This window comes from Leopardus geoffroyi, chromosome E2 (genome assembly GCF_018350155.1).
Source record: "Leopardus geoffroyi isolate Oge1 chromosome E2, O.geoffroyi_Oge1_pat1.0, whole genome shotgun sequence".
Taxonomy (NCBI): Eukaryota; Metazoa; Chordata; class Mammalia; order Carnivora; family Felidae; genus Leopardus; species Leopardus geoffroyi.
Genome location: NC_059335.1, coordinates 55,649,030 through 55,656,577, shown reverse-complemented (window position 1 = coordinate 55,656,577; position 7,548 = coordinate 55,649,030). Strand labels below are relative to the sequence as shown.

Below are 7,548 nucleotides of genomic sequence, written 5' to 3'. Positions count from 1 at the left end.
CCCAGTATAGGACAAAGGTATAGGACAATAGCAGAAAGCTGCTTTCGCAGGAAGAAAGGACCAAATTAGGTAAACAGGGCTATAGACTGCAGCAGGGTGATGTTGCCCAGAGAGGAGCTAATTAGCAAAAGAAAGATGCCTTGTTGACCCTAAGGTAGCATGCTTTGTCTTTCTTGTCCCCTAGGCCAGTTTAGGTGGGATCTCATGTTTGCTGTAAATATCCTTCCACCCAGCACCAGAATCTTGTTTTGTATTGACCCAAACCCCTAACACAGCATATCTCCAAAACCCCCTTTGCCCCATGCCCATGAGTTAATGTTCCCGATTTCACTGTCTCTCTATGTACTCCCATCTCACTTGTAAGCCTTCTGATCCTAATAATAAGGAAGCAAGGACCCTTACTCGGGGCTCTTGTCTCCTCCCAGACATTAGCCTCTCTCACATGTTTAATCCTGTGTCCCGCTCTTGCTGGACAAGAGAGAACTCCAGACCCAGATTCTACAACAACATACAAATTATACTGGTAAATATTTTAACTTTTTAGATCACATGGAGCTGATGTGGGATGTGTCATTAGCTATGGACAGATGCCCCCACCCCACCCAGATACTTTGGAAATATATCCTCAAATACAGAATTGAACTCAGGCAGAGCCACATCTCAAAGGGAGAAGAAAATCCTGTGGTGTCCAATATAGCAGCCAAAAGCCACATGTGGCTGCTGAGCTCTTAGAATCTGGCTAGTCCAAATTGAGATGTGCTAAGAAAGTAAAATATACTCAGATTTTGAAGACTAGTTTTGAAAACAAAGAATATAAATTGTCTCATTAATAATTTCTTATACTGATGACATATATGATGTCAAATAAAACATATATGAAAATAACTTCATCAGATTTGTTTCTACTTTTTTAATGTGGCTACTAGAAAACTTAAATTGCATATGTAGCTTGCACACGTGGCTTACGTACGTGGCTTGCATGAGTTTCTGTTGGACAGTAGAGCTCTAACAGATACTCTGTCTGTCACAGCTCTTGATATGAAGCAGAGCTGAGCCAGGAGGATGATGGCAATTACTGCAACTCTCTTAAAGGAGAGAATACTTGCTTTACAGTTTAATGAGACTGAGAGGGGAGAAAAGTTTCACCATCCAGTGCTGCCATCCTCTGTGTCACAACTACACTTGTGCTCATCTTTGAGCAAGGTCTCCAAATTGACTCATTATTAGAAACTCTGGGGACCCAGAAGAAGGACAAGGGTACAACACTAGCATCGGCCCAGCTGTTAGAACCATTCACAGATTTCCAGCCACTACAGGCCTGGAATGTGCCTTCCTGTTCCCCCTACTTAAATTTCTCCCGTTCCTTAAGATTTGTGTAGCTCCCTCTAATCGCTCCTCTCTGCACTGGCCGCCCCACATCACCGAGTTCCTGCACACTCAGCGTCTGTAACACGATTTGGCAAATTGTGCTTTTTGCTAATAATTTCAGGTGACACCAGAATCCAAATGGGGCATTTTGATGCCTGTCATAACTCGAGGACTGGTTTTTCTGGTAATATTTTCAGAATATGTGGCTAAGAGCATCCATTCCCTTCTTTGGCCTATATTTTCTAAAAATTTAAGGTAATAGTAACTCCATATTCCGCCAGTATTCTCCCAAAGTATTTTCACGCTAATGATCTCATTTCAGCACAAACAAAATCCAGGTCTAACTTGCCAATTTTATGCCTCTCTGTTCAACAATGTATAATAATCTAGGGACAAGGTGAGGGATTCCAATCACTGCTCCTCTACAAGGTCCATGCCACAAGGAGTCTTGGCTCAATCACAGAACTGTCCAGAATGAAGCTCTCCCTTTATATAAGAGAGCTGTCATTATACAACTGCATTTTATGCCATTACTAACTTTTTCACCACTTTGCATGGGAATGCATATTTGTATGACAGTAAAAGTGATTAAATAACTAAGTGGACCTTGTAGTAAATGAGTTATTTCTTTGCTTTCATTATGTCTAATTCACCAAACATTATTCAGTCCGAAGGCTTTTTAGAATCCTAAGTAGCCAAGATCATTTTTCACCTCATCATCCCATTATCCATAATGAGAAAATACTTCTAAATGTGAAGATTACTCTTTCCAAAGATCCCTAGTGAACACTCCTATAGACAGTAGTGAAATCTATTAACTATATATATTTTTTCACAGCAGAAAGAAGATGCTAAAGGATGCCCACATAATCTTTACAGCAACTCCCAAGAGTCAGATTCCTTCCAGACTATAAGTGGGTTCTTGGGGATGATGTTACTGAGGTGAAGTGGCTGACCACCTCTTATTGCATGGCATGTTAATGGGCTTTGAATTCACACCCAAGGTGTTCAGGAAGAAGTCTAGATACAGCATGAAATTTCCTAAGGAATATGAGTGGATCCAACTAGAGTCAGCTTGATTCCACAGCTCTACTAACTCCTCTACGTGCTTTACTTCTACAAAGGGCTTCCAAATCCATTTAGTCAACTACAGCCTGAAAGGTATCATTATCCACAGTTTTCAGATGGGGAAAATGAGTTTCAGTGACAATGAGTGATTTGCACAAGATCACAGATGAAGTTAACAAGAGGGCCAGACCCCATGCCCAGGTTTTCTGAATTCAGATGCTGAAGGAAGAGAAGTTCAAGGAACAGCTCAAGAGAACAAAACTTCAATGTCTGTTTGGCCGGTGGCAATTTTGTGACTTTAGGTAAGTCAACTCCCCAAAATGGATTGAACCAGATAATCACTACAACTCCATATTACCTTAATATTCCAAAAGTTGTAGGGAGCTAAATTTAACTCCTACTTTTATATCTGTTCACTGTGGTCCTTGCAATGGACTCTTAACACTGTTTCCAAAGTTAGGTATGTTCTTTGGGTTTCTGCTCCATTTTCTCCTATGCCCATCATGATCCCAATACTTCCATTTGTCCCAACACAGAGCAAAATGTTTAATATAGGCCAAAAAGTCCATCCTCACCGAAGAGTTTCTGAGTCTGTGTAGGAGAAAGCAGAGGAGGTGGAGCCTTCCCTCTGCTTAGGAATTCCCAGAACCCTGTGGTTAAAAGGCAAAGCCAAGTTCATCCTTCCTTAATTCAAAAATTGGATTTGAAATAGACTGAAAGTTATTTCAATAATAATCCCTATTATTATAGATTTAATAATACAGTGATACCAGGAAATACTTGCAGGATGGGAAGCTCATGTCCTCTTTAGGAAAATAAGCTCAGGAACATCACAGTCATGCATCAGATGATACAGGATGGGTATCTGCGTACATCCACTTGTGTTGAAAAGTGAATGCTCAGGTCAAGATAGATGTCTGTCCTTGGTTGATTTGAACATGAAAAATCTATTTTTACAGAGTTAAAAATGTCTTTTTCTCAGTTGTCTCCACAAAACACTAGCCAATAATTCATGGAATTGCCTGCCCCCCAAAGAGAGATGCTATATCACCTTAGATACAAACTCATGAAAAATTTAGGTGGTAGATAAAAACCAACTGCAACATTATCCCTTCCCTCTCTCCTTCCTCCCCCCTCTCTCTTTCCAAGTGGAGGAGAAATTTTAGTAGCAAGTCTTGAATGCAGTATAAAAAAGAAACAAATTGCTTTGTAGTACTTAATCTACATCTGTTCATGTTGTCTTTTCTTCTGTAGCACTGGAGTAGCAAGCAGAAGCCCAAATGTGCTCAGGATTCAGAGTGGAGTTTAGACACCATTCCAGACACTAGAACTAGCATGAAAAAAAAAATTAATTGTATCCATAAAAAGGGATGTAACCCAGAACTTGAGGGGAATATTTTTTTGAATAATCATTTGGTATGGTCCTATGCCTCTAAGCAAAAGAGAATTCAATCTTCTAAAAGACATGAATATGCCTCATGTACCTCAGGATGGAAAAGTGATCTTCCTACTGCTTAATAATGCAATGTCTGGAAAGGCAATATGCTTATAGAAAGCATATAGGGCTTGCATTCCCAAAACACAGGTTCCAGGCTACAACTTTTACTAACTGGACATGCTGACTTAGGAAAGTCACTTAACCTTTCTGAGCCCCATTTTCTTCAACTTCATTACAAATTTTTACTATAATCTTCATTACAGTAAAAGAAAGGAATTTTATTTTATTTATTTTTTAATGTTTCTTTATTATTGAGAGAGTGACACAGAGTGTGGGCAGGGGAGAGGGAGAGAGAGAGGGAGACACAGAAGTTGAAGCAGGCTCCAAGCCCTGAGCTGTCAGCACAGAGTCTGACACAGGACTCGAACTCACAGACCACGAGATCATCACCTGAGCCAAAGCCAGACGCCCAACCGACTGAGCCACCCAGGTACCCCAAAAGAAAGGCATTTTGAAAGCCCTAATATAGAGAGGTGGGCAGCTAACATCAATAGCTGATAAATCATACACACACACACACACACACAAGAAATACCCAGATTATGAATTTTCAAGGAAAAACAAACCCGATTCTGATAAAGCCTCAAGATCTAACTACCAATTTACAGGGAAAACAGTGGGCAGAGGACTATATTAAGCCATACCACGGGGATGTAATCAGCAAAATTCAGACTATGGGAAACATTATAAAATAGACAACCCAGTGTCTTTGACAACAATAACAGAAAAAAAATAGCAAGAAGAACAAATAGACAGGAAAAGAAGAACAAAATATACATCAAAAGAGACTTAAGGAACATATCAACATTAGGTTATATACATCTCATTTGGATTCTGACTCAAACAAACAGTTGTGAGAAAAAAACGTGTGGAGCCTCCAGTTTCCACTTGGGGATATAGACAGCTAGAATGAACATCAGTCCCACACTTAGTACAACCAAAAAGGAAAAAGCCAAGGGCACCTGGGTGGCTCAGTCAGTTGAGCATTTGACTACTGATTTTGGCTCAGATCATGATCTTGAGGTTTGTGAGTTCAAGCCCCATGTTGAGCTCTGTGCTGATAGTGTGGAGCTTGCTTGGGATTCTCCATCTCTCCCTCTCTCTGCCTCTCTCTCTCTCTCTCAAAATAAATAAACTTAAAAAATATATTCTTAAAATGCCAGAAACTACAAATCTTCAAATGCAATTTTTTTTTCAAACCCATTGGAAAATGAGGTCTCAGGACAACCAATTGGCCCAAAACTCAATGCTTTCCCATTTAGATCAAACCAGGAATGTCCTCTCTCACCACTCCTATTCAACACCATACTGAATGCATCATACTGGGCATATTCTAGCCAGTGCAATAAAACAACAAAAGGAAATCAAAGGCTTACAAATTGGAGAGGAAGAAAGAAAATCATCTCCATTCACATATGACATGATGGTCTATATAGAAAATCCCAAAATATACACCAGACATATCTCTTAGAGCTTGTATATGAGTTTGGCACCTCTGCAGGATACAAAGTCAATTCTGCACACTTGCAGTGACAAATTAGAATTCAATTTTTTTTAAATACCATTTTTAGTAGCACTCCAAAAATGAAATTTAGTTCTATATATGTCATTCATGTTATAATATATAACAGAATGTGTGCAGATCCAAATAATCACATTTATAGACTAGAAGACTCAGTATTATTAAATTGTCAATTCTTCCAAATGTGATGTACAGATTTAACAGAAAATTACTGGCATATAGAAACCCTCTACACTGCTTTTGAAATCCTTCTGTAAGTCTAAAATTATCTCAAAATAAAGAGCTTTTAAAATTTGTAAGATAATTGGGAAATTAATGAATTATTGTTCATTTGGTTTTAGATGAGATGAAGGTATTGGGGTTATGTTTTAAAAATCCCACCTCTTATTACTGGAGGGGTTATGGGAAGGGGGATGGGCTAAATACACGGGCTACTCCTGAAATCATTGTTGTACTATATGCTAACTAACTTGGATATAAATTAAAAAAATAAAAAAATAAAAAAATCCCACCTGTTAGACTCATAGATTTAAAGTTTAAATAATTGGAGAATCTCTAAATGGCAGCCACCATAGAATTACTTGTTTCAGACAAGAATCATGGATGCTAAAATGAGCAAGTGAAAGTATTAATGAGAAACAACATACTTGTATTGTCTCAAAATACCTCCCCAAGACACTTATTAAATATAAAGAGAATGATAGTAACTTTACAGTGAAGCTGGCAATATTATCTTCAGCAAGTACCTCCTGATATCATGCACAGAGAAGGACACAGTACCAATGCTGAAAGCTCCTGCCAAAAAGCATAACCTGAATCTTAATCACAAAAGACCATTACATAACCCATACTGAGGGACAGTCTACAAAATGATTGGCTGTACTCTTTAAAAATGTGGAAATCATGAGAAACAGAGAGAACCTGAATTACTGCTCCAGACTGAAGGAGACAAACAATATGAGATCCAAATGCAACACATGATCCTGGGTTAGATCCTGGATCTGAAAAACAAATATTCTCTTTGTTGTAAAGACATGAATGAGGCAATTGGCAACACTTAAATAGGCTTTTACATCACCTAATAATGCTGTGTCATTTTTAATTTATTGATTTTGCTCACTGTACAGTGGTTATATTTTTCAGGAATCACACATTGAAGTATTTGGGGAAGAGAGGGACACCATATCTTCAATTTACTCAAACAGTTCAATAAATTATATATAATACATAATATAAAATATCCACACAGTGAAATATTAGAGAGAATATTTACTATATTTATATACTATACATTGTAGTTATATGTTTCATGTATATATTTATTTATGTAGAGAGAGAAAATTATAAAGCAAATATGTTAAATTGTTATAATTTAGGTAGTTATGTGAAGGATACACAAGCATTCTTTACACTATTTTTGTAACTTTTCTAAAAGTCTGAAATTATCCCAAATTAAAAATTTTTTTTTAATTAATCAAAGAGAGGTAATAATAACATCTTGAGTGCATGGCCTCCCCTATTGCCAACTGGCTTCTGTCTATTCCAGAAGCAAACCAACTCTATGTCTTTCATCCATTAGACTATTTCAGCCACTTGGCTTAAAACCATACAAATTCAGACTCAGTGGCCACTGCACAGATCGGACTTTGCCAGCTCACATGTCTCACTCAGCTTCCTCTACAACTATGTCTGACAAACCCCATATGGCTGAGATTGAGAAATTCGATACATAGAAACTGAAGAAGATAAAATGCAAGAGAAAAATCCACTGCCTTCAGAAGAAACCACTGAATGGGAGCCAACAGCAGGTGAATTGTAATGAGGCGTGCAAGCCAATACATACTGTCTGTTCCACAAGCATTGTCTTCTTATCTTCTTTCTTTGAGCTGTTTAACTTTGTAAGAAGCCAAGAGGTTGGATCCAGTTTAAATGACTGTGCTGCCCCCTTTTCAAGTCAAAGAACTACTGGCAAGGAAGGCTGAACTTGCCTCTCCAATGGGCCTCTCTGGCTGACAAGGAAGGAAAAGAACTTGCATGTTGGTGAAGAAAGAAGCTGGGAGGGGTGGGGGGGTGGGTGGCAGGCTGGCAGAGA

The 7,548-nt window shown here is 38.4% G+C and overlaps 1 pseudogene; it reads left to right on the top strand.

Annotated features, from left to right (window-relative positions):
• Positions 1–7,089: 7,089 nt before the first annotated feature.
• Positions 7,090–7,305, top strand: LOC123578331 (annotated as a pseudogene).
• The last annotated feature ends 243 nt before the right edge of the window (positions 7,306–7,548 follow it).